This window comes from Numenius arquata, chromosome 8 (genome assembly GCF_964106895.1).
Source record: "Numenius arquata chromosome 8, bNumArq3.hap1.1, whole genome shotgun sequence".
NCBI lineage: Eukaryota > Metazoa > Chordata > Aves > Charadriiformes > Scolopacidae > Numenius > Numenius arquata.
Genome location: NC_133583.1, coordinates 30,467,308 through 30,492,760, shown reverse-complemented (window position 1 = coordinate 30,492,760; position 25,453 = coordinate 30,467,308). Strand labels below are relative to the sequence as shown.

The 25,453-nt window shown below is 41.0% G+C and overlaps 1 protein-coding gene across 1 annotated transcript in view; it reads right to left on the bottom strand.

Annotated features, from left to right (window-relative positions):
* The window catches only part of RABGAP1L (RAB GTPase activating protein 1 like), a 257,373-nt gene extending 247,966 nt beyond the window's left edge, over positions 1-9,407 (bottom strand). The window contains exon 1 of the mRNA XM_074152248.1: positions 9,174-9,407. The gene's annotated coding sequence lies outside the window, so the exon portion shown is untranslated. The remainder of the gene's footprint in view (positions 1-9,173) is intronic.
* Positions 9,408-25,453: the final 16,046 nt, after the last annotated feature.

Here is a 25,453-nt window from a genome sequence, read left to right as displayed (position 1 = left end):
GAAAAACACAGTTGGGTGATTGCAACTAACGAAGGTGGGCTACTCAAAACAACCTCAGAGCCAAAGTGTTAGAATCGGTACAGCTTAAACCACCAGAGAAAAACCCATGGAAGAAGTAAACCGTTGACAATACAAGGAATCCAAACTCAAAATATGAAATGCAACCTAGATGAGCACCAGCATTCCACCACACATCCAAGTCAAAGTTGAATTTCAACAAGCCCAAGAAAGCATCCAAGCTTTACCCATGCGAAATTAAAAGTTAGCTGTTCAGAAGCCCCAGCAAAACAGATGATACTAACTGCACATCTCACAGTGTAATCTTACCGCGGCACCTCACATGAATTTTCTGTGAAATGTACAGAATAATGCAACTACTTTTTCCATACTCCACAATAAGATGCCAGGAGTTCACTTATTAGTAGAAAGAACAAAAAGCAGAATCGCTGAGTCCAAGCGAGAAACTGGGAGAGTATGCTGGAAGAAGAATGACTTGTATTTGTCGTCTTATAACCTCTGATTTCTCTGGCTACTATCAAAAGCTAGGTAATAAACTACACTTCAGCCTGACCCCTTTATAACCGGTCTCGCTTTCTGATGTCTTGTTATGATGAAAGAAAAGAAGAATCAGAAAAGGGAAGCTATAAGGGTCAAAGACAAATATAGCAGTCACAACAACTATGAGGAACTTCCAACTTTACATTAGTCTTCTGGGGCTTGACAAAGTATTTTCTTGGACATTTTGATCAACTCTTTCCCCTCTCCTCTCATAGTTTTTATACATCCCTATAGCAATAAACTGTAATAATTAACCTTCAAAACAATGTAAAAATCAGCTACTGACTTTTCTACAGTGTCCTTAGTCATTTTCACTCCTTGCTCTTGTTTCCTCAAAATCATTAGACAGTTCTCCCCAGAAGAATTTTATCTAGCAGTTCCCAATTTCTTGGAAGTTTATACTACCAACACTATTAACAATTAGGATCAAGTATAACAGGAATAAAAATACCTTTTTATGTTAGAACTGCACATCTATGAGCAAACTCAAACTCTGTTTACATGAACAGAAAGAACTAATATCTCCATGGGCTAATATCTTCACTGCACCATCTGATCTGAGTTCCAATTCAAGTTTTACTCCCAGACCAACTGCTGGCACATACAAAAAGTTCTCTTTCAACTCCATGGCTGTTTCACAGTCCAATACTCACAAACACTTAAATCCAAGCTGAAAACGTTGATACTTACAAGCCATAGAGATTTCAGTAATATCTTGAAGATGCACGATGTGAAGAACTGCCTAAAAAAGCTGCAACTCTTCCCACCTTCTCTACTAAGACTGCACAAGTATCCAGGAGGTCACATACTGAAAGAGACTGGACAGCTTCAGTGACTGACAACTAATCCCAGAGAAAAAAAGGAGGATTAGAGCATTTCTTCAGCCAGTTCAACACTTGGCTACACAAGCATCTATGTTAGCACAATAAATGCACAGAACACAGCCAAAAACAATCTGCTAGGACTGGGGAAAGCTACTGCTACTGCAGCTCTGCCACCAAGATGTTACTTAGAATCATAGAATGGTTAGAGTTGGAAGGGACCTTAAAGATCATCGAGTTCCAAGTTATTTGTGCGAGTTCTCTTCAAAATAACAGGAAATAATGAAAGTATACACCAGTGGAATAAAATAAAACAAAGCATTCACAGAATGGGAAAAAAAAAAAAAAAAAAAAAAAATCCTTTTTCTGCCACATACATGTCAGATGGCTCAATCTAAAGCATATAATTTGTTATCCAGTAACATCTAAAAAAAAAAAAAAAATAAGCAGGCTCCTATGAAAAAAGTATGTTTGCAGCATTCAAACTCTTATTAAAGGGAAATACACCAGTACCTTATTTACATACAAAGATAAAAACTCCAAATTATTTTTGCAAGCTTATTTTAAAAGTTTAGCCAGTTATTGAATTTCTCCACCTAATTCTGAATTGAAATTCTGGATCTTGTATTTTGTACCTGAATACACACACATAAAGACCATGCATTAGATTATTTGCATTTTATTTTCACACTGTTGCCTGCAAAGGCCTGAGAACTGAAAAGGGATAGCAAAGCCTTCATCCTAAACTAAAGAGGGACATAAAGAGTTAAACAGTGAAGAGAAAAAACTAACAAACATACCTTTTTTTTATTGTAACGCATTTGTTGGAAATACAAATATGCATATACAATGTGTACATAATACACAAATACATGTATTGAAACAAATCGTGGAACCCAGCAAAATAATTTCATAATTTCAGAAAATACACAATAATAGCTTGCACACACAATAGAAGCACAAATTAGAACCATCTTACTTATTATGCTGAAATAATAGATAACAAGACTCTAGATCTCTGAAGTGCACTAAGCAAGTCAATATATCTAAACTGAATTACTACAAGCTGTTTTCCACTGTAGAAGTTTCAGTAAGCGCTTATCACTATAGAATTTATAATCAAAACATTCAAAAATACCTGGAGACATGCCACTATTATACCACTGTAAAGCCATAAGACTACATGAGTAATTGTACTAAATGGAAAAGCAGTGTATTTCAATGTAACTACTTTTTAAATGAAACATTGCTGGGGAGGGAGTGACTGCATTTCTAGTTAGATAGAGACCTTACAATAAAAGGGTCTTTTTCCTTAAATAGCAGTGAAGATTATGAAAATTAACTAAACAATTACTTTCACACTACAAGTCAATCCTTGGAATAAGATTCTCAGACAAAGCCTTAACTCTCACTCTTCTCCTTTCCAAAAGGAAAAATAATGTTAGCCTATCAAACACAGGGACAACTGCAACAGATCAGCGTCTGGAATATGCCTCCTACACACCATCAGATTTTTGGGGGTACATCCAACAGACATGACCTGGTCAACAGACAGAAGGGTCAGCTACACTTGAATTGAAAGTACAGCTACTTAACTTCATTCAGCATCCTCAAAGTACAGAGGTTCAAGAATCACTTATCACTGACAATAAGTGTAACTTCAAGACTATTTCATAACTACTAAGTAAATAACCTCTGGAAACTTCTACCTTTGCATCTTCCAATACAAAACTTGCTATACAGAAGTTTTGGTAAGGAAAGGATAAAATAAAAAATTAAAATAGAATGCAAGAGACATTTCTGACAATTTTATTTGCCTGCAAGTAAAGACCAGGGATCGGTCATAAATGATAAATTACTCAAAACTGTTTCCCTATGTTAAAAGGATTACTACTACATGAGTTTTATAGCAACTACCAAAAAGGACTTTGTTGTCACTTACATTCACATCCATGCCACTCCTCACCCACGTTACTGACTTACTACATGACATTGAGCAAGTTACTTCACTTCTAAGCCCAACAGTAACATGAAATCATACTCGGCCACTTCGCAAATGGCCTTCAAGACCTATTCTTAGATTCAGTCACTGACTGAAATCCTCTTCTAACTGACAATTTACTGGTTCTTAAAAATGCCTTTCACTTTTCTTTTCCTGCCCTTTGACAATGTCTTTCTTAATCAGAAACCGTATGGAGATGCTAAGAATTTGAGCAATTAAACCAGGGAGTTGCTCACCATCATCCGTAATGAACTTCACCATTTAAGAGTTTGCCAGCAGCCTAATGTAAAATGAAAGATACTATTCAAAAGGCAAATGTGTAGACTGCAATTTCACCATTAACTACAGTGGTTACTGAGCATTGTTTTGCACAGAAATCTAACTCCACTTGAATACCTTTCTACTATATTAGAAATTAACTCAGAACTCCCAACCATGCTAAAAAGCTTATTTCTAGACAAAATGGATATTCAGACAGAAAAGCTAGACCAGTAACTGACATAGCAGTACCTAGATAAAGCCTTGGTTATGGGCTCAGGTAAGTCAACAAAGGTACATCAGCACAAATCACAACACTTAAACCAGGCGAGAAACAGAACTATCTTGCTGTTAAATATCAACATCTCCTTTTCATCTACAATGCACAAATAAAGGAAGAGCATACACTGAAGCTGTAAATTTCTACCTGGCATTGCTGGCACTAATAATTTTAGCTGGCAGGGATGGGGGAGGAAGAGATGTGGTTCATTTTTCTCATTGTTTTGGCTCCTTGGCACCACAGTACAAGTTGGACTCTACATTTTAGACAGGACCCCGTCCCTTATCACAAGAGTTTGGTAATGCTTACTGCTTGCTTAGGAGGAACCATCATCTTTCATTCAAACATTTCATGCTGAGGTTAGAATCATTTATTAACCAAAACTTAAAAAAAAAAAAAAAAATTTCTCAAAGTTTTACACGTTTCTTGTTATGAAAGGGTAAAATGAAACAGTTTTGATCTCTGCTTCAGAAGCACACAGAAGGTAAAAGCAAGGAGAGGCTACCAAAGGACACAGAGACACAGCCTGTGCATGCAAGGACGACATTAGGAAAAAAAATCAACATCCAGGTGGAGCTGAAACTGACAAGGGATGAAGAGCAACAAGGACAGGCTCCTGTGTCAGCAGCAAATGGAAGGTTAAAGAAGAAGTGCTCCTTCTGCTCAGTGGGACAGGGACGTAGCAACAAAGGTTATGGAAAAGGTTGACAAACTCCATGTCTTTTTTACCCCAGTTTTCATTGGTAAGGTCTGCCCTTCAAACCTCCCAGGCCCCTGAACCTAGTAGCAGAGTCTGCTGGAGTAAAGAATTACCTCCAAATAAGAAAGAGTTTGGAAGTACTTAAGGAAATTGGAAACACACAAGTCCACAGGACCAGATGGGATGCATCTGAGATACTTGAGGGACCCAGCCAATACCACTGATAGGCCACACTCTACCAGTTTTTGAAAGGCCATGAGATTGAGGAAGGTTCCTTATTATGAGAAAAAAGGCAAACATCACACCCAACTTCAAGAAGAGCAAGAAGGAGGATGCAGGTACAGATCAGCCAGCCTAACATGAGGAGCAAATCCTCATTGAAGACATTCCTCTGCCCAAGAAGGTGATCAGGAATAGCTAGCATAGCTTTACCAAGGGAAAATGATGCCTGACAAACACAGTACCTTACTGCAAGGAAACACCCGTCTTAGAAGTTGATGGAAGAGCACTGAATAGAAGGCCATTAACGACACCCTCCCGCAGTATCGTTACAGCCAAACTGGTGAGACAGGCACTGGTTAAGCAAGCAATAAGGTGTCTGGGAAACTGACTGGACAGCTGGCCTGAAAGAACAGCAACCAGCAGTACAAAGTCTGGTAACAAGTGGTTACAGTCACATCCCTTGGGGATTACCACTGAAACCAGTACCACTTGATGTCTTCACTAATAACCCAGGTGACAAGACAGGGTGTATCCTCAGCAAGTTTGCCAAAGAGACCAAACTGGGAGAAGTGGTCAACGTTCTGCAGGGCAGGACTCCTACTCAGAGGGACCTGGACAAGCTGGAGAAAGGCACTGGCAGGAACCTCATGAAGCTCAACAAAGGCAAGTGCAAAGTCCTGTATCAGCAACAGAATAACCCTGTGTGACAAGACAGCCTGGACACTAACCAGATAAAATGCGACTTTTGCAGAAAAGTACCTGAAGATCCCAGCAGTCAAAGCTGAAACCGAGTCAGCAGCGTACCCTCACAGCAAAGAAGGCCAAGCACACCCTGGGCTCTATTAGCAGGAGTCCAAGCAGCAGGTGCGGGGAAGTGACCCATCCCGTCCCTTCCTTCAGCACCTGTGAGACTGTCTGAAGTACTTTGTGGCAAAAACTATTTTTCCTCTGTCTACTTAAAAACATTAGAAAGACCTTTGTCCCTGCTATTCTTTCCAAAGAGACAAGAAACATTCCACCAAAAACCAGAGGTTCTCCACGAGGGCCTTACTCATCTTTCAGAGTAATCTATTTAACTAAGCAGGTTTTGGAAACCTATTTATTTACTTATTTATTTACTTTTTACAAACAGTCACATGCAACAAACTACTTTTTCTCCTTCAGTTTCATGAAGTCCCTCTTGGAACATTTCTGATATCAAAATCAAATAAACAACTTAAAAACCACAGAAGTATTTTCTAATAATCTCCACACTGATTTTGTTTCTTTTTAAAGTTAAGAATACAGGAAAAGGTGAAATAAAACAATTTCAAACTCTTTTCAAATACATCAGGCTTTTGCTTATGCCTTATAGACAGGACTCTATCAAAGAAAGAATCCCCTCAGCAATCTGGGTTATAATAATGGCTCCTTTAATAGCTGTACCAGTATAACAGAGTAAGACTTAGGCTGGGACAAACTGCCAAACGTCTGAATTTCAAAAAACGCATTTTATGAAAATATACTTAAAAACATCCTAATCTCCATTAAAAGGACACCTCTATGAAGCTCAGTGTGAACACCTGAAATGAGCATTTTAATTTTCTCTTAGAAGGTAGGGATTAAAATTCATGGGGAGAAACTGAGAGTTATTACAGAAAGATTAGTATGGCTAGTGGTCAAAAGAGAAAACAAACATTCAGTGTTGCACCGCGACACACTTCCGCATCCATTTGTTTAAGAGCGATGCTGCTTTTGATACCAAGATCAAAAGTGCCAATATAACGTATCAGTCCATTGGGTACATAAAATGGGTATAATCCAATGACAGATTAATCCAGTCTGGAAATCAGAAGGTGTGTAATCACTAAGATCAGTCAAGTTTGAAATAGCCTTCCTATTATAGTAGAGGTAATAACAATATACAACTGATCATTTTTAAATTAGAGCTGAATACAAAAGCCCCTATCTAACAATGCCCAGACTGTTCCTTGAAATTAATGAATCAACAAAAAGTTTACAGAGAAGAAAGGATATGCAAAGGCGAGAGCAGAAGAAAACCACAGCTACTTCTGTGGACACATGGAAGAAAAATATAGACACAGAGGTGGCTCTTAAAAAGCAATAGCCTGTTTAATATAACCAACAAAAACCAAATGATACCGTGACTTCATAATCAATGTAAGCGAGTACTGACAGAAAAAGAAGAGCTCCTACCACCCTTACTATCATTTGCTATCTTCACCACAAGTGACATAAGCCAATGAAAAACACAGGATAGCTTCTTTCAACAGTTGTGCCTTCTTACGTTAACTTACTGACCATAAAACCATGACCCAGATAAATGCATCACCCATCACAACTTACGTGACTGTATTAAGAGTTCAGTTGTCCCCTCCTCCCTATCAACACACTTCTTCCTCCTCTGGTCTGAGACAATGTCCATATGACCAGGCAAGTGAGCTGGTTCAGGAGGTTGTTCTAACCAAAAAAGTAACTTGGGGAGGAAAAAAAAAAAAAAAAAAAGAAGTACTGCTTTTTGACCAGATTTGTTCTCTTAACTCACTTCCTGGCTGTGGAAGTCCCATTGACAACACAAGGTAAGGAGCATCCACCGCTCACATTGTCTTCAAATGCTAGGGAGTACGCACCTGGAACTTGGTTTCCACAGAAAGCCACATCATGCCCTGGCCCTTTTTTGCAATCCCCTTACTAACATTACCGAATCTTAATCCATGAATCACTTTTTAAAAGACTGAATGCTATTTTTAACCAAGCAATACCTTTCACTGTAGCCATCTTAAAGAAAATAGTGCTGAGTACTTCCAATAACGCTCCAATTTAGTTTCAATTCTTGTAACACCGGAGTCAATTTTTGCCTACTGTGTGTAACTATATTTGTAGTCCCTTCGAGTTTAAACTGCAAACTAACCTCTTAATTACTATCATTAATACCATATAACCCACATAAACAAACAGAATTAGCTACAATCCTACTTAAAACCAAGACACAGGCATAACTTGCAGAATTAATTTTATACCCCCAGTAAGCCTTCCTGAGATCTGGAGCATGAGCCAATCTTACAGGCACTCAGGTTTTTGGCCTGTATTACAGAGATTCAGCCAAATAAAGCCTCAGTACCTTTCCTAAATTTAAAGGGATAAGCAAACATTGCTTGTAACATCACCAACATTTCTCTTTGGAGCCAGAAAGGACAGCTGCCCTTCTCCAAAGTTTTGTTTGAAAAGTCACCGACATGGTTGTGAGACTACAGCTCCACAGCGAGAGAGAAAAGCAACACTTAACTAGGCAAGCTATTTCTTATTTGTTGCTGGATTTGTTTCTGTTTTGAAGAAGAGCTGACGCTTTAAATGTGCTTTTTTTTTTTCCCCCCTTACACAGAAGAACGGATGCATACATGCACGCAGCTACGAAACATGGTTAAGTTATGATTTATTTACAACGCGACCAAAAACAAGCAATCTTAACAGCATGGCTTTGAAAAAGTTGACAGCAAGGAGCAAAGTACATGCCACGCTTCAGAAGCTCAGAAATGAGCAGAGCTGCCAAGTCAATTTCATTCAGAGTTCCGTACCCACTTCAGATGGTTTCAGCAAGTTTTGAAGTACCCCGTCTAAAGACAAGGATTTTTGTACCAGATCACAGTTAGGGAGGGCCTAACTGTGGAAGCAGACTTAAAAAAAAAAAAAAAAAACCAAAAAGAGGAAAAAAAAAATCCACAAAAAACCAAAACGTGGATGAATCTGAGCTATGTAAACGGCACAGATTTAGGACAGTAGTTTGCTAGTTTTGGCTCTTGGGAAGTGACTTCACTTTTCCTACGGAGGAGGAGGAAGGGAGATGAGCATTTACACAACCCTCTCCCTTCCCTCACCGAGAAAACAACTTTTTTAAAAAAAAATTCCCCACTTTCCTCCAGCTCCGCGCCCGCCGAAGCGGCATTACCCCGGTTCCCGGCCGCGTACAGGGAACTCCCCCCACAACACAAACACAAGAAAACACGAAGAAGCGACACCATCCCCCGAACGGCCACGCACCTCCTGTCTCCTCCTTCCTCCGCTGCCGCCGTGAGGAGAGCCGGGGCAGGAGGCCGGCAGCTCCGGGGCCCGCGCAGCCGGCCCGGGCCCACCGACGGAGGAAGCCACCTCGGGTCACTGGGCACTGTCACCCCGTGACACGGGGCGGGTGGGCCGGACCCGCGCCTTTCTCCCTCCCCGCAGGTTCTCCTGAGGGAGCGACGACGTTTCCCGCCCCCACCCCTCAGGAGACCCCCCCCACACCCTCCCCTCATCGCGGCGAAGGAGGCCCGGGGCAGCGTCCCCCTCTCTCACCGCTAGCAGCCAAGCCGACCTCTCCGCTCTGCCGCCGCCTACCAACCCGTCCTCCTCTCAGCCTCCGCCACCGGCTCTCTGCGCAGGGGAGCGGGGAGGGGGAGGCCGGGCGAGAAGGTCTCGGCGGGCCGCGCAGCCGCCTCAGGGCCGGGCCGGCGCCGTCCACATTCCGGCGGCGGGTGGATGGCGGAGCGGGCGGGGGCGCGCGCGCGCGCGCCCGCGCAACCCTTCCTCTCCCTCTCTCCCCACCCCCGCTGACAGGGCGCGAGCGCCGGCACCGGGGGCGGCCGGGCGGCGCGCGAGCTGCCGTTAACCGCCGCCACAACCGCTGCCGTCGGGGGGAAGGCGGCGGCCGCCGGGATGGGGGCGCGGGTGAATCTGGAGGCTGAGAGAAACTTGCCGGGTGCGAGCTGCCCCGGGTTAGGCCTCCCGGCCTGGGGCCGGCGGCTCCAGCGTCGCTCCGTTGGGAAGCCTTTCTCCTCGGCCCTCTAAAAAACCATGGAGGCTCGCAGAGAGGCTGACGCTTTTACGCGTATCAAAACCCTTGACCGCAACCGAAGAACAGCGGAAGAAACCTGCAAGTCATGGTATTCTTTACAAAAAAAATTAGTAACTTTTTTAAAGTTTGCCTTTTGGTTTTGGACCCCAGCTTCCCTACACGGTAGATCGCGTTTGCTTATCAGCAGAGGGTTTCTATGGTTAAACAAATATTTAAATAGTAATTACATGTGTATGTTCAAATAAATATCAGCATTGTTTATGTTTAAATAAAATATGTTTAAATAATGAAAGATTGTCCTGTTGGTTGCTTTTCTCTCTTTTTTTTGCCTTGTGAAATAAATTACATTTAAATTAACCACATAATTTATACAGCTTGCCTGTGTTCCTCCATCTCAGGTGGGGATCAGCAAAACCCTAGAGAACGTCAGACCCCAGCCGTAAACAGAATAACGTTGTTGTGTGAAAGACGGGGGGCTGCGTCCAGGCATCCTGGGGTGGCCGGATTCCCCCGGGTGGGCCCTGCTTGTACATCATTTCCTCGTCACTGGGGCTGAAAGCTGGGGATGCTGCGCTCCTAATGAGGACAGCAGGCCTGCTCCCACAGCTTCCAAGTGACACAGGTGTTGAAACGCAAGGAGTCTGTCGGGAGCACTTCCAGCCTCCCCTCCCGTCCCGGCTCCCTGCGGCAGAGGCGCGCTGCTGGGAGACTTCGGTGTAAAGGTTGAAACGCAACTACCGGTAGCAGCAATAACACCCAAGCCCGATTCTGGAGATCTTCTTAACGCACTGTAAGAGTACAGCTACTGAAAGTTGGTACGTCCAAGTGTTTCATTCTCCTTCATGCTCATTTGTGGTCTTTTTGCGTTGCTGTGCTGTCACGAAGCAGTCTCAAAGCTGGCAAGGTGAGCAAAGGAGAGCACTTCCCAGAGAAAAGCAAAGCAGGACTACTTGGCCAGTGGTATGCTATGCCAGTCCCCCACTTCGTTGTTGTTACGTATCTTTCCTAGTTGTCTGCAGCTGGTGTAAATTAAATTATCTTCAGATTATTTTTATCACACCACAGGGTTCAGATAAACCACACCAGCGTAGGGAAAGAAGAAAAATGAAGGAGGAGGAGACGACGAATGATTTTACTGAGTATTTCAACAGAGGAACAATAAGAAGAGAGTTTTCGTGGCATTGTACTCAGATACTGCATGCTTATGCAAGAATATGGGTAATAAGCAGGAGGAACTGAAAGTCATTACATTCATAACCAAAAATATGAATAAATGGTGTGAGGTGTCCCTGCCCCTGGCAGGGGGGTTGGAACTCAATGATCTTTAAGGTCCCTTCCAACTCTAACCATTCTATGATTCTTAATTGTAATAACTTGTTGTTGTTATGGAAGGGTAGAGTTTGTTCAGGAAGCATAGGTAGGAGAAAAGGAACATAAGGTACTGAAAATACTTGGATAATGGCAAAAAGGAAAGGTAAAGAACAATGTCACAGCAAAGACCCATTAGCAACCCACAAACGAAAACGATTGAGTGCTCAGTACTTTAATTTGAATAAAATCATCCAAAGCACAGGAACTGGTGATAATGAGACTTGAAACAACAAGATACCTACTCAGAAAGGAATCTGAAAGACTATATGAGTGACGGTGGTAAGTTAATGACTCTTCAAAAGGGACGGGAAGGAAAAATCAAACCAACGCACTTGAAGAAAGTAAGTTTCCGTGAATTCACAGTTTGAATGCCAAATCCCACTGTAGGAAATCTAACGAAAAGTACGCTCTGGAAAGTTTTCTGTTTCCTATAGAATGAACATGAAGGCTACAAACAGGCCATAGGAATGAGAAAGCAAGCTAGTAACAGAAGAGTCTGGCTAAATCTAAACCATTTCAATGGCTTGCAGCTTTTGAAAAAAAGCAGAATCTATGGTAAGTTATTAAAACTGACAACAAAGTGTTTATTGTAATAGTAGGGAAAATCCAGAAAGGTTAACATGCAAAAGGGCTAAAACTATCAAAGGGCCATAGAGCATAACAACACAAAGCTTACATGTAAGATAACCGGGGAAGAACTGACTTGCTCTCAGGTGGGTGAGGAAACTATTACCAAGTCATGTGAGGAAGACCAAAGCCTCATTTTTTTTGCTTTGTTCTTCTCCAAAACGTCAGCTGTAATCGGATGGCTTACACGGTTAACATTAACAACATAAAAAACAAATGATCAAGCTAAACTAAGGAAAGAAATAGAATCTATTCAAGTAAGATGCTTACAGAAGTCATGTGCCAGAGAAGTTTCAGCCAACATATTTAGCGAAATGGCTAAGCAATCTCAAAGCTATTTGCAATTACCTTCAAGAACTCAGAAAAGACAGCTGAGGTTCCATGAGATCAGGAAAAAGAAAATGGTGCTTACCTTAAAAAAGAAAGAAAAGGATGGGAGTCAGAAGCCAGTCAGATTTACTGTCTATCAGGCAAAATACTGGAACAAATTATTAAGCAAATTATTTTGTAAAGCCTTGGATGATAAGATTAATAATAATCAACAATAACATCTCAAAAAGAAATCATGGAATCTTGACTTCAGCAAGGCTTCTGATGATGTATCATCTAATACTCCCCTAAGAAAGACAGAGGAACATTAGCTACACCAAACCTAGACAAAATCATTAGAAAATGGCACTCAGTAGTAGCGTCAAGTGATTCACAATCAAATAAGGAGTTTGTAGCAAGTGAGATCTCCAGATACTTACATCCCGAGTCCTGAACTGCTTCTGTGATACAACAGGATAGAGAATATTTCTATCGTATTTGTGGAGGATATCCTGTTCGGGTGAGAGCTGCAAGCATTTTGGAAAATATAATTAGAATTGAACAAATCATGACAAGTTGGAACAAAGATGTGAAGTGAATAGGATGTAATTCAGTAAGGCGAGAAACTGTTACGTATAGCTGGGAATAACCGACTCCAAAAAAGTAAGATGGAGACAAAGTGGCTAAGCAGTTACTTTACAGAAAGACGTCTTGGTTCATAGCAGTTCACAAATAGAAAATGAATCAACAGTGATTTGGTGTCATAAAAAATGTAACTGCTTTATTGAAACGTAGAAATTGACTGGCAAACACAAGAAGAGCACAATAATTCTTCCACGCCACTGAGCTCAAAAAGGCTTTCAGTGAAGAACAGTTCTCGGTTTGGGGCACCTTCTTTCAACTAGAGAGATCTCTGTGGAGAACATAAAGAACTACCAGAAGTCTGGACAACTTGACCTTGAGTAATATTCAAGTACAACTGAAGGAAGTACAGTTGGACATCTGAAAAATCAGACATTAATGTACAGTCTAGAAAAATATGGAAATTTGATGTAAAGAAAGCATCTGTATGTATACGAGAAAAGTGAATGCACTGTTTGATAATGGAAATATTTTTTTTGCTGTATAATGAACTCTCAAGCTAAAACACTTAATGAAACTTTCTTTTTTAGCATACTTAAATCCTTATGTCCTTAATATCCTGTAAGGCACGATAAAAATCCTGAACATGTAGAGCATCCATATATTGGGGAAAAAAAAAAAAAAAAATCACTACTTCTAAAATCCACCAAGAAAAAAAAAATCAATGCCAGGCCTCTCTTGCGTTATCCACTACGGGGAGCTGAAGTGTAATATTGCTGGACAGATGGTGATAAAGGAATCCAGTTGCACATTTAATCGGAGCTATAAAGTACACATGTATTAATTTCCACAACCTGACCTCTACAGAGCTCACATATAAATATTTGTCTTGATAGAGGGAGTTCCATTTAACCATCTCTGAAGGATAATGGAAAGCCAAGGTCGTCCAGCCTGTGCTCTGAACAGGCATCTCCCACAACCAGTCCTGCCACTGCCAGAGACCTGCCTGTGTCAGAAACCAGAGAACCACTGGGCCTGTCCGGAGAGGTCTGAAAACAGGCTTGAAGAAGAATTCCTATTTAGGAGATAATTGAGCCTTCGTCCATAACTAATAGGAAGAAAGTATAGAGTTCAGAATAAAACCACCAAACTTGGGGGCAGGAATGCTAGGAAAACGTATTTACAGATCTATTATGGAATATACTAGCGTGCAACTTGTATGGATGACATGGTCCCAGCAACTTTTTTTATGTTTGTATCATTCTTATTAAATCAGAATTTCTGAAATAAAAATGAAACTTTAAAGAGAGTTTGTAACTGATCCCGCTGTGGTCTTTTTCTCCCACAGCTCAGGCACTAGCATTATCCCAGGGATCTTGCCTCAGGTCTTTACAGTATGTTTGAGCACACTAGCCTAATAAGATTGATCTTACTGCTGGAGTAAGCTTTAAAACCCAGAAAAGTGAGTGACTTCTTACAGCTTTAGAACTACTAGCACTGGAAGGAAATACTTAGGAATAGCTCATGCAGTGACTTTTCTCTAGGGAGGTTTTGATACCCTTAATCATAGGGCTGATGCCAAACATCATATGCCAGAGGTAAAATGGAGTCAAATTCCCTTCAACAGGTAATTAATCAATACTTGAACTTTATGGGAAGCATTTCTCTTTTTGAGTGATTAGATACAAACTGTGGAGAAGTTAAGTTCGATGCATTAAAGATGTTCAGCACATTTCAAATATTCTAATTAAACAGTGACACAGCCCTAAATAAACACACTGTCCACATAACCAAGAACAGAATATAGAGAATCTATTTTATAATGTGGTTATTATTTTCCCGTATTTGGTAGTTCAATAGTACAGAAATGAGTTTATAAGTCATTTCTGACAGAACAAATCGATAAGCATCTGACAATGGTTGCAAATGAAGCAATAGCTTATTTTCAGCTGTATTAAGTGGGAGAAAACACAAAGAAATGTTGTTTCTAGAATTTTAAGAAGAAAATGTGGCCGTGGCCTTTTTCTTAAGTTACAGTTATAGACGGAATTTTCAAATTCTTTCACCTTTAGCTGCCTCAAAAAAACAGTATTACTCTATTTTACAGAGAATTAATTGAGATCTACACTACCCATAGTCACTGAGAACAGAGACAGAATGGAATTTAGTCCTGGATTCCTCATGAACAACTATAAAGTATTTTGACGTTTTAATAAGCTAGTGTATAAATGCATAACCATACAAATACATTTTAATTAAAAGTGAGATCCTGTCTACTGAGATTTTTAAAATTACCAACGTTCTTTTTGTAGAAATCAAACAATTATTTGTTATTCTTACATATTAGTGCTATATTTTAATAAGATTTGGTATGATCTTTTTGTAAGTTACAGATTTACAAATTTAGGGCTTAATTTCCTTGTTACTTTTGCAGGATTTATTTATGAATGTGGCTACTCTTTAGAACATTTATACCTTATTGAATTAAGATATCATAATAACAGAAATACAAAGACTTATGAGGAATTAGTGACAAAAGAAGACTTGTGTAACTTTCCTAAAATATGCATCCAGAGAAGCAACAGAAGGGAATGAGACAGCTTGAATGATAAAGAGCATTGTAACAATTTTGTGAATTAGACACAATTCAGTAGTTGAGAACCATTTGAAAACAACACCCTGAAGGACTCCTGTGGTATATAAATGCATAACTCCGTAATATAATTACAAGCGAAAAATCCTTTCTGCTGAGATTCTAAATGTTTAAAAAGAGCAGCAATCCTTGTGTGGCTACACACTTTTAAGAGCTGTGATCTCTAGTTTGCAAGACATAGCTGAAGACATCTGCGTAACACCATCGACATATAAAATCCTTTTGCTACCTGTCAACATGTCCTGTGCCTGTGTGATGAGAAACAATGTCCCTGTCTCTCACTTGGCTCCGACTTTTCTAGCTGTTAGGTTCCTGATGGGAATAAGATTTCCTTTCATGCTTAAACTTCTCATAATAAATTTAAATTTTTGCTGTCTTTCAGCCAAGTATAACTATGTATGACTACATATAGACTGCAAGCATGCAAAGGCATTGTGCTGGTTCTTTCTGTGTATTCAGAAAGAGTGACTGGGCTGTTTGTGGCATTCTTGGCCCTGTCCTGTAACAACTGAATCAAGTGTCAGGCTTCAAATAGCATTGCTAAATCGGTGGGCTCAGCTCAGTAAATGGTCAGTAAAATGACAGGAGCATCCCTTCCTTTTTGAAGTGAAGGGTGCAACAGGATAGGTATCAAGGATGCCGCTTCCTTCTGAGAAATGTGGATTTGATGATTTAATTGGCTCAGATTTGATGAAAGAATATGAGAGAAGGGGCCAATTTTACACTTCTAAGTATCTCAGGGTAGAATTTTAAATGAAATGGGGCTGGAAAAAATAAGTCATTTTTATGCAAAAGCTGATAAGGATTACATTGATCTTCTGAAGACCTGCGGAGACCTAGAAGTAGAGGTAATACCATTTCACATAAGCTATCACTTCACTGTGTACATAATATAAATTTGCTTGACAACGTATGTTTTACAGAGCTCTTATCACCAAGACTTTTATCCTTACTCTCTTTTTCTTGTGCAAGGCATTATGAAAAAGCAACAGACTCTAAATCTGTATCAAAATTGCCAAACCATTAAACAGAGTGTGGGGAAGTCAGATCGACTTTCCTTATATATTTTGTGTAACTGTTTTATGTGTTATATATAGTCCACAACTTAACATCAGAGGCACTCACTCACATGCTTTAGTCAATTAAGTATCAGTCAATTAATGAAGAGTATAATTGCACTTTCCTTGGGTTGCTCAGATGATTATAGCTATCAAAAAAAAAATAAGTAAAATCTTTTATAGGGTCAACAATAGGTTTTTTTGCTGGTACTTACACAGTTCCAATGCTTACATTTCATGCTGCTGAGTTAGAAGATCTTTATCTTGTTTTAGCTATAAGAAACAAAATCAGGTAAGTGCAAAAATCTAAGTCAGGAAATGTTACCCTCCCATCACCAAGTGCTTTGATGTTCATATACATACACTAAGTATATCTATACATATTCGTATATATACATAAACATACAGTCATACCTACATAAACACAAATGTGTATTGCACACATTCTCTGATCTGGGTATCTAGAACTGTTCTGTTGCTACATCTATACACTTCTGCCTTTAAAACCCAGTGTCCATAAATCCAACTGTGTTGACCTCCTTCAAAAATGAGAGATTTGCCTAAAAGAAAAAAAAAAACCCACAAAACATTTGGCCCTCCAGAGCCCAATCTGCCCTACAGCCCCCATCTGCCCCCAGCCTCACTTGCCCCAGCCCAGGCACCGTGGGCAGGCACCCATGGGGACACTGGTCCCACAGGGCCCAGTCAGAACTGCACTGCCAACCACTGCTACCCCTTCAGGAGGATTTATTGCCCCCGGAGGGGGCGGTGGGGGTGTCATTTCTCCCCTCATAGCCAGGAGGGGGACACAGACCCAGCACAGATCCCCAACACCCACAGCCCTGGAGGAGTGTCTGCCCCAAACCATGGTTCTCCCCCCGCCAGTGCCACAATTACCACCCCAGGCCCACTGTTAACTCCTGCCTCCCCTGAGGCTGTGGCTGCCAGGAAGGCAGCTTCAGCTCTGGGTGACCCTTATGGCCGCTGAAGGGCTGACTCCCTCCCGCAATAGGGGAGAAATCTCTTCTCCTTCAGCCAAGTCATGGCGCACTCTTTCGGAGGAAGTTGCCAAGAGTTGGGAGGAGGCGGCAAACAGACAGTTGGAAAAGAAGCTGAAGATCACACCGAAGGAAAGCAGAAGGTCAAAATCTCCTCCTAAACTGCCAATCGTGATTCAGGATGCCAGTCTTCCTTCAAGTCCTCCCCCACAGATCCAGATCTTAGAGAGGCTGACAATGAACAGCAAACTGCATGCTTAGTAATCCCAACTCCACCAGCATCCCAGCCTTGCCCTTGAAATCCTTGGTGCAAAGGGAGGCAGAGTACACGGAGGCCAGGAAACAAATACTGGGCAGCATGGGCCCCAAAGAAGAGCAGAAGAAACCCATTCTAGATAGACCAACAAGGATCTCCCAGACAGAGGACACCAGACAGCCCAATAATGTGATTAGGCAGACTCAATTTTAAGGTCTTTTCCAACCTAAATGATTGTACAATAATTTGTATCTCTGTTGTTGGTTTTTTTTTTTCTTTTTGCAGCTAACACTGAAAGGTAGACTGAGGGTCAGCATTTTAGAATTTTAATATTGCATTCCCAGGAGTCTCCGTTAAATTTGTGAGCTTGAGTAGTGCAAGACAAAGCCAGTTTGTTTACTCTCTGCCTGCTAACACTTGTGAATTGTAGCTGTTACACCTGAGAGATCAGTGAATGAGTATGTTTGCTCTCAGCTGGTTTTCAATGCTTGACTCACCTAAGTAGGACAGAAAGAGTTTTATCTTGTCTACTTAATATGCAAATAAGTGTATATATGGATATGTGCTTCCTGTGGAAGGAAATCTAAGGAGCGGATGTTTTTTTGTGTATGAAAATAGAGGACACTCCTTTTTTTGCTCTTTTTTTTGTAGAGCACTGTGTGTTAATGGAAACATTGATAAGAAAAGCTGCTGCCTGGGAGAGACAGTGATAAACTGCAACATAAACAACCTTTCCATATCAAATTGCTGAACTGAAGTTCAGTCAAGTTGTAAAGACCAAGGACTTTAGAAGGAAGATGAATAACTTACTTTCTGACTCCTGTTTTTACATGCAGGTAGCATGTGTCTGCCTACCAGAGCCACCAGAACACCAAAAGCATTAGAGAGAAATAGACTGGAGAAATGCACGTGGCCTTATGTACGAGAGTGAGAAACTTCCCTAACAGAACAGAAAGCGTGCGTCTCAAAATATTTTGGATTTATCAGCAGGCTAAAACTCTTGCCCATACCGTAGCCTGCCACGTGCCTCAATGAGTTTGTAATAAATATCCATTAATCTCTGAGAAACTGATGTCACTCTTGTTCAAGTGAAATTAACTAAATGTCTTAAAAATGTATATACAATGTAAGCTCCACCTGTGCTCACAGTATGTTCTGATCCTTTCACTGTTGATTCTTTAGCAATTATATCAGTAGCTTATGTTGAAAAATAACACCAAAAGTAGTTAACTAGCCAAACCACAATTACTATCTCTTCCTGTCTGGTAATGAGAGCTAATTCCACTATTAGTTACTATTTTTAATTCAACTTACTGATTCCTTTTGGTGAATTTCCTTTTTCTTCTTCTGTAAATGCTGCCTCATTTACCTGCTGGAATCAAAGACGAGTAAGCAGCGTCACGTGGCATGTCACATCTCTATAGCCCTCAACCAAAAAATCGAGTTTGAAAAAATATTATTTTATTAACAATAAAAGATACCAACTTCTTTTTATGAAACCGGTGTTCTTTTCAACCAAACTAAAAAATAAATTTAATAGTTAGAACATTAAATTAAAAAAAAAATATCTTTCAAGGTTAGGATTAATGATGTGGTTCTTGTTTATAGGTCTTTTCTTAAAAATCACCAAGGGATGAAACGTAAAAAATGTCCCTCTGCAACTACTGGAACAATAAGCTCTTTAAAAACTGCTAGAATTGAGATCTGAATAAGCAGCAGCTACTTGAAATCCACACTAATATAAAAACACCTAAACTTACTTTATGCAGTTATTCATACGCTAGGATTAGCTAAGGCTTACTTGGTCCTTTACTTTTATTTTCCTGTGGGAACTGATAGTCCCATTTGTTGGAAGATACACTGAGAAAGTCTTATATCAGATGTTCTCAAACCAAACCAAAACTTTGAGTCTTTACGCATGATACTGAGCAAGAGTAACTCCTGGAAATCATCAGCATGTTTTCTTTTACTGTAGAAATGTGATGTGACTGCAGAAAAGTAAGACAGTCCCACTTTTTACTTGTAGAATGAGTGCTCTACCTGGGAAATTTGATTGGAAAAATTACTCAGATAGCAGTTTAGTCATAATGGAATTACTGTAACTTGCACAAGTGTGGAGGATGCAGAAGTTGTACTGGTTGGAACAGAAGACCAGACCATGGGGTTTATTCCTTATCTTGCCACTGCTTGCTATACGAATCCGAAAAGTTGATTAACCTCTACAGTTTAGCTTCCCCTGCAAAGTGAGAGTAAGGTTGTGGTTTTACATGCAGCTAAACAAGGGTACTGACTTGCTGTAGAAAACCCATGCTGACTGCGCTGCTCTACCTGCCTTTCATCTTCCCCCAGCTTTACATGAGGAAATTTGCCAGAAAGGACCAAACTACATTGCTAATTTAGGCTGATCTCGGTTTTATATGCATACCCAAGCTGGAATTCTGATAAAATGTAATTTTCAGAATTCTTTATCATCTCAACTCATATGTTACTTTGCTAAGCTCAATTAAAGGCTGCTGTAAAACGTGATGCAACAATACTATGAAGGAAGAAAAAAGAACAAATGTCAACATAAGTACCACTGAAGGAAGGAAAGAAAATAAAGGGTCATACTTCTGCTTTTGGTTGAGACAGAATAGAAAAGGAAATAAATCAAGGAACTAAGGTGCAAGATAAAGAGGTGGCAGCATATGGCGCTTGGCAGATGCTCTAGACCCTACCGGGGGGGGGAGCGGATTCAGAAGCCAAACAGATGGTTATTTCAGCAGAGGGCACCAGAACAACAAGTATACGATAGTGACTTTGACTTCCTCTGCCCAGTGAATATTAAATCTCTAATATCCTGGCAGCCTCCAAGTGGGTCTGCATTCTTGTTATGCTGCGAATCCTTCGTACTTCAGAACGCTTCAAAAATTTTGTCATGCGTAGAGATGTTGCTGAATGACACTGGAAGCTCTGGGATGAAAGCAAACAAGGCAATTACATGTAAGCAGAAAGGCAGCAATCAGTACCATGAGAATCTGTGGGACATACTACTACGTCAGCATATTGCATCCCTAAATGCCACCGGGAGAAGGAGGATAATGAGATGGGACATTTAAGTGAAACATCTCATCAAAGGGAATTTTCTTACCTTCCTTATCATTTCTTCCTTTTTCACAGCAGCTGAAGCCACAGGGTATCTTTGTATAAATTTTTGCATTCGTAGCAGCCTGAAAACACAAATGTTAAAAACTGACTGATATTCTGCAAATCTATTATGCATAGCATCAAAAAACTGCAAAAAGTTTTACAAGTTTTTAAACAAATCTGATAATGTTTCGTGGGTTATACAGCATTATTTGCTTCTGCAAACTGAATGGTTGAGAGAGAAGCAGTCATGGAGGAATATTAATGCTATATTTATGCACTTCACATTCCTTTACATCAGTCAAGCGTCTGTTGTATAAAGGAAATCTAAACCTTATAGGTTATGGTCAAGATACTGAGCATGTCCTTCCACAGTGGAATGCTTTATTTTGCTTTCATCTTATTATTATTTTAAAACAAGCATATCTAACTAGTTATAAAAGTTGCATCTGAATTACATGGGCTTAGATGATATTCAGCATAGTCTTTAACGAGTATTTGGGGGTTTTTGCAACAATTACATTGGGCGGATGTGTTTCAATCTTCTGCTCGTCAGTGGAATTTTATAAAAGTGCAGGAAATTTAGGTTTTGCTAACGTTATAGTCAAGCACACAAAAGCGCTAAAGATTTTTTTGTTATCTTTTATTTCATGTGATATATGCAAGAGTGGGAAATAACAAGGACATTTTTTTAAATGAGTGCAGCCAGATGGAAAAATATTTAATTCTTGCCTTTCATTCTGATATCACAGGTTTCAAAATGAGAAATTTTCCATTATTATCCGCTTTACAGGTCACACAGATAACTAGAATAGCAAACTGAAACATTGCCAAGACTTTACAAAAAAACATTTCTTTTTACGAAGACAGCTATTCTGTTACCACAGTTTTATATCAGTTTTGTATGGAAAGAGTAATATAAAAGTTTCATCATGAGATTATATGATTTGACAGTTACACTGGTATTTTACCTATTTCTGTCAGTCATACAGGCTAATATGGGGATTCATTTCTACTGTATAAGCTGAAGAACATTACTAGGGTGACCACAAATGTAAAATCCTAGAACCATGCCATGTTAGCCCTTTTTGGAAGGAAAAAAAGAAAAAGAAGCACTGGAAAATTGAGACAATATGTTGTAGAATCAAAACTAATTCCTGTGTGTCTTTAAGGACATAAAAGAATAATGTGAATAACGAGAGCTAAATTACACCAGATTTAATAAGATGAAATGAGATATGAATACAGTAATCCCAAAAGCAAATACTGTTTTGTGTTTCGTATGCTAAAGTGGTGTGTCATGCAGGAAGAAATGCTGCATAACTGGAGAAAGTAGACATGAAAAATAATCTAGGTATCTAGCGAGATCAATTCCCAAAGAGAGAACAAGCTCATCTAGAAACCTGAATTTTTAAAATCCAGAATAATCATTAGAAAAGTGTTCCTCTGAATGAGGTCTAAAATGGGTTTTTAGATTTCAAGTACTCATCCTTGCAATGTTACTTAATAAGAACCATAGGTCCTTTCAGATCCCACTTCTTTAAATTTAAACAATGCAGTACTGTGGCAAACTATGTTGTAATACCGAAAATTGTTAGCGAGTAAATACCGGTAACGCAATTTACTAAGTGGTAACAGAATGAATTGCTGAGGTGTAACACAAGCAACCTGAAAATGAAAACTTTTCAGCAATACAGGAACCGTATACAGGAACCAAGTATAGGAAGTGGTAGAAGTCTCCAGAATGGAATATTAAAAATGAGACTGAAAACACCACCAGAATTATGTACTGTGTCCAATCACCTGCTATAAACCAGGAAGTAAGAGGATGTCCTTGGGCCTTGACCGTTTCTAGTTTCTATGACTTTAAACAAAGGTTGCAGAGACCACTTAGCATTTTATCTCCTAGTGCTGGCTTCTGTGTCCAAACAGGATACTAATAACTTCAATAAGGTTCACCTTTCTAGCATAACATTTAGGAGAAGAATCTGCAAAAGATGGCAATTGCTGATTGAAAAATTTCTGTGCTATGTACAGTTTTAAATCAGAATAGTAAGATGAAGACGATAATTAATTGATGTAGAATAACATGCAGAGATACTACCTAGTAGTTCATTTCTAAGAGGGAGGACTAATTAGATAGGAGTATAATGATTCAGGTTTGTGGGTTTTTTAACAAACTATGCTGCAGTTTGCCAACTGGTTATATGAAAGACTGAGCTTCAGGACAAGGACTCTTACATAATTTATACAGTCATTAAGAACAAGTGGTATTAATGTTTCATTGGGGCATTGTAGGAACTATTACAATGCCAATACAATGATAAAAATGTAATAATGTACTAATCTGTGATCATTCCTGACTTCTGAATCTGGACAACTGTGATATTCTTTATTAAATCATTCGTTTAGATATTTTATTGTGTAAGGATTCTTCTGATGCTTATAAACATTGATTGGTTTAGATTTCTGTTTGTAGACTAATAAATCTTTCCTGTTAATCTCCTTGAAATAACAATAAAACATCCATAATGCTTAAGATTCACACTTCTTTGTTAAACTTCCCAATTTACACTTATTTTGTAACTCACAGTAAGTTAAATGTGGTCTTTATAAAGATCTTAGCCTTCTATGTTCCTAAGATCCCAAATGCCTGTGAATATGGCAAGAAAACCCTGTTTTCAGAAATTAATTTATTAGCTGCTCTTAGTATTATTTTATTCAAGCACTAATCCTTGGTAAGGATTAAGCTTAATTGTTTTGGTGGAAAAGACTAAACAATAGAGACAATTTCTTTAGTAAAACTGAGAGCTTTTAGCTACTATCACCACTTTAGTTGTAAAGTTAACAAGAAAATCTGTCTGCAATCAATACAAGAGTCAGAAATGGGAGCTGAAGATTAAACTTTCCCTACGTCAACTTTCCCTCACTTCCAGGAGTTCAACTTTACTATCTGTTTCCGTATTTCTGTCTGCATGTCATGACCCAGCTTCCTTTTGCAGGTGGTGTCTCAAGCCCTTGGTTCTGGGCCTGATTACTTCTGACTTGACATTGCACTATTGTAATGGTATCTCAAGGTCATGTAGCCCTCTGCAGTTCAGATGTTGAACTGATAATGCTGGAGTATTATCAGTGCACACTCCTTAACAGTGTTATAAAGTGTTTAGAAGTGCAGTGATTCCATATACAGCATCCCGCCCAATGGCCTCACGTCAGCATTGCTCCTGCAGAGCTCCAGCTGGGCATACACATGACAAAATACCTCAGCAATAGAATGGGACCACCAGACCCCATGTTTTGTTGTTAAATTTGGAAACAAATTGGGAAAATTCCTTAGCATTTGACACCACAGTTCACGTTCTCATAAAACGGGAACCAATTTAATGCTACTTTGAACTATCCTGATGTTAAATAATTAGCTCTCAAAGCATTTTAAAACTATTAGTATGTGCTAACTAAATGCAGCGAATCATCACCAATACTTGTAACACATTTTATAACTTCACTTTAAAATTTTTTCTGTAGCCCAACCGTAGCTCAGATACTGCACGATACAGGAAGGTTTGGTGGGGCCCCAACACATCTTACCTGTGGTGTTGATTAATCGAGTCTGAATTAAATGTGTCCTGCAGCAAACAAATCTATGGGGGACCTTCTCCAGCAGCAAGCTCAGCTCTGTGCCTTCCCGTGGTGGGCATAACAGGGTCTGTGACCTGCGCAGCCACCTAAAGCGCACCTGGATGAGGAACAGCGCTAAGTAAAAAAATAAACCAACGCCCAAGCTCTTAATGTTTGATAACGTGAGGCAATCATAGTGGGAAAAAAGAGGGGAAGCGCGGTGTACCCCAACCAAAGGAAGCCCCCCTGCTGTGTGGGCGCTGAGGGAGGGAAAATGGCGGGCTTGGGCGTCTGGGAGGCCCCGAACAGGCAGAGAGCTCCTCAGGCTACGCTTAGGAGTGTGAGCGGCCTCGCCGCGCCCGCCGTGATCGAGGGCGACGAGAAGATGAGGTAGAAGAGTGAAAGAGCCACCCAAAGGGCGAGGGAAGGCAATGGGGAACCCGCACCGACCCTGACAGGAACTAACAACACCCCCGCCCGGCGGCAGCACCACTCCTCACCCCGCCGAGCCCTCCCGACGCTTCAGCCCGTGACTCGGCTCTTTCTCTCGGTCCCGCCCCGCCTGCTCGGGGGCCGGGCGCAGGAAGGGGCGGGCGGCAGCGGCGAGGCGGTGCAGGGAGGGAGGGAGGCAGGCAGGCAGGCGGGCGGGCAGCGAGGGGAGGCAGGCGACGCACAAGATGGCCGCTGCTGCAGCGGCGGCGGCGGAGGGGCGGCAGCAGGCGACGGCGCTGGGGGTGCCCCGGGGTCTGCGGGTACTGGAGGAGCAGGGCGCTGCGGCCGCCCCCGTATGCCGCAGCTGAGGGGGGCGGTGGCCGCTGCGGGGAGCCCGGCCCGTGTGGTGAGTGCGCTCTCTCCTCTGCCCCCCGCTGCCGAGCTGGGCTGCGGGGAGCGGAGAGCCTGGGGTGCGGGGAAAAAATGGGGTTGGCCTAGGGGGAGCGCTGACGGGAGGGCTCTGCTCCCCTTCCCGGGGAAGGGAGGCGGAGGGGCGGGCGCTGCACTTGCCTGTCGGGCCTGTTGCCGCTGCCTGCCTCGCTAGGCCTCTGGCTCCTGCCGGGCTCGATTTCTAAGCGCCCCAGGCAGGGAGGGTGCTGCGGAGGCCGCCGTCCCCGGTGCGGGGGAGGCGGAGGGGGGTTGGGAGAGCCTGGCGCTTGGGTCCGGCCTAGGGGGAGAGGGGTGTGTGGGA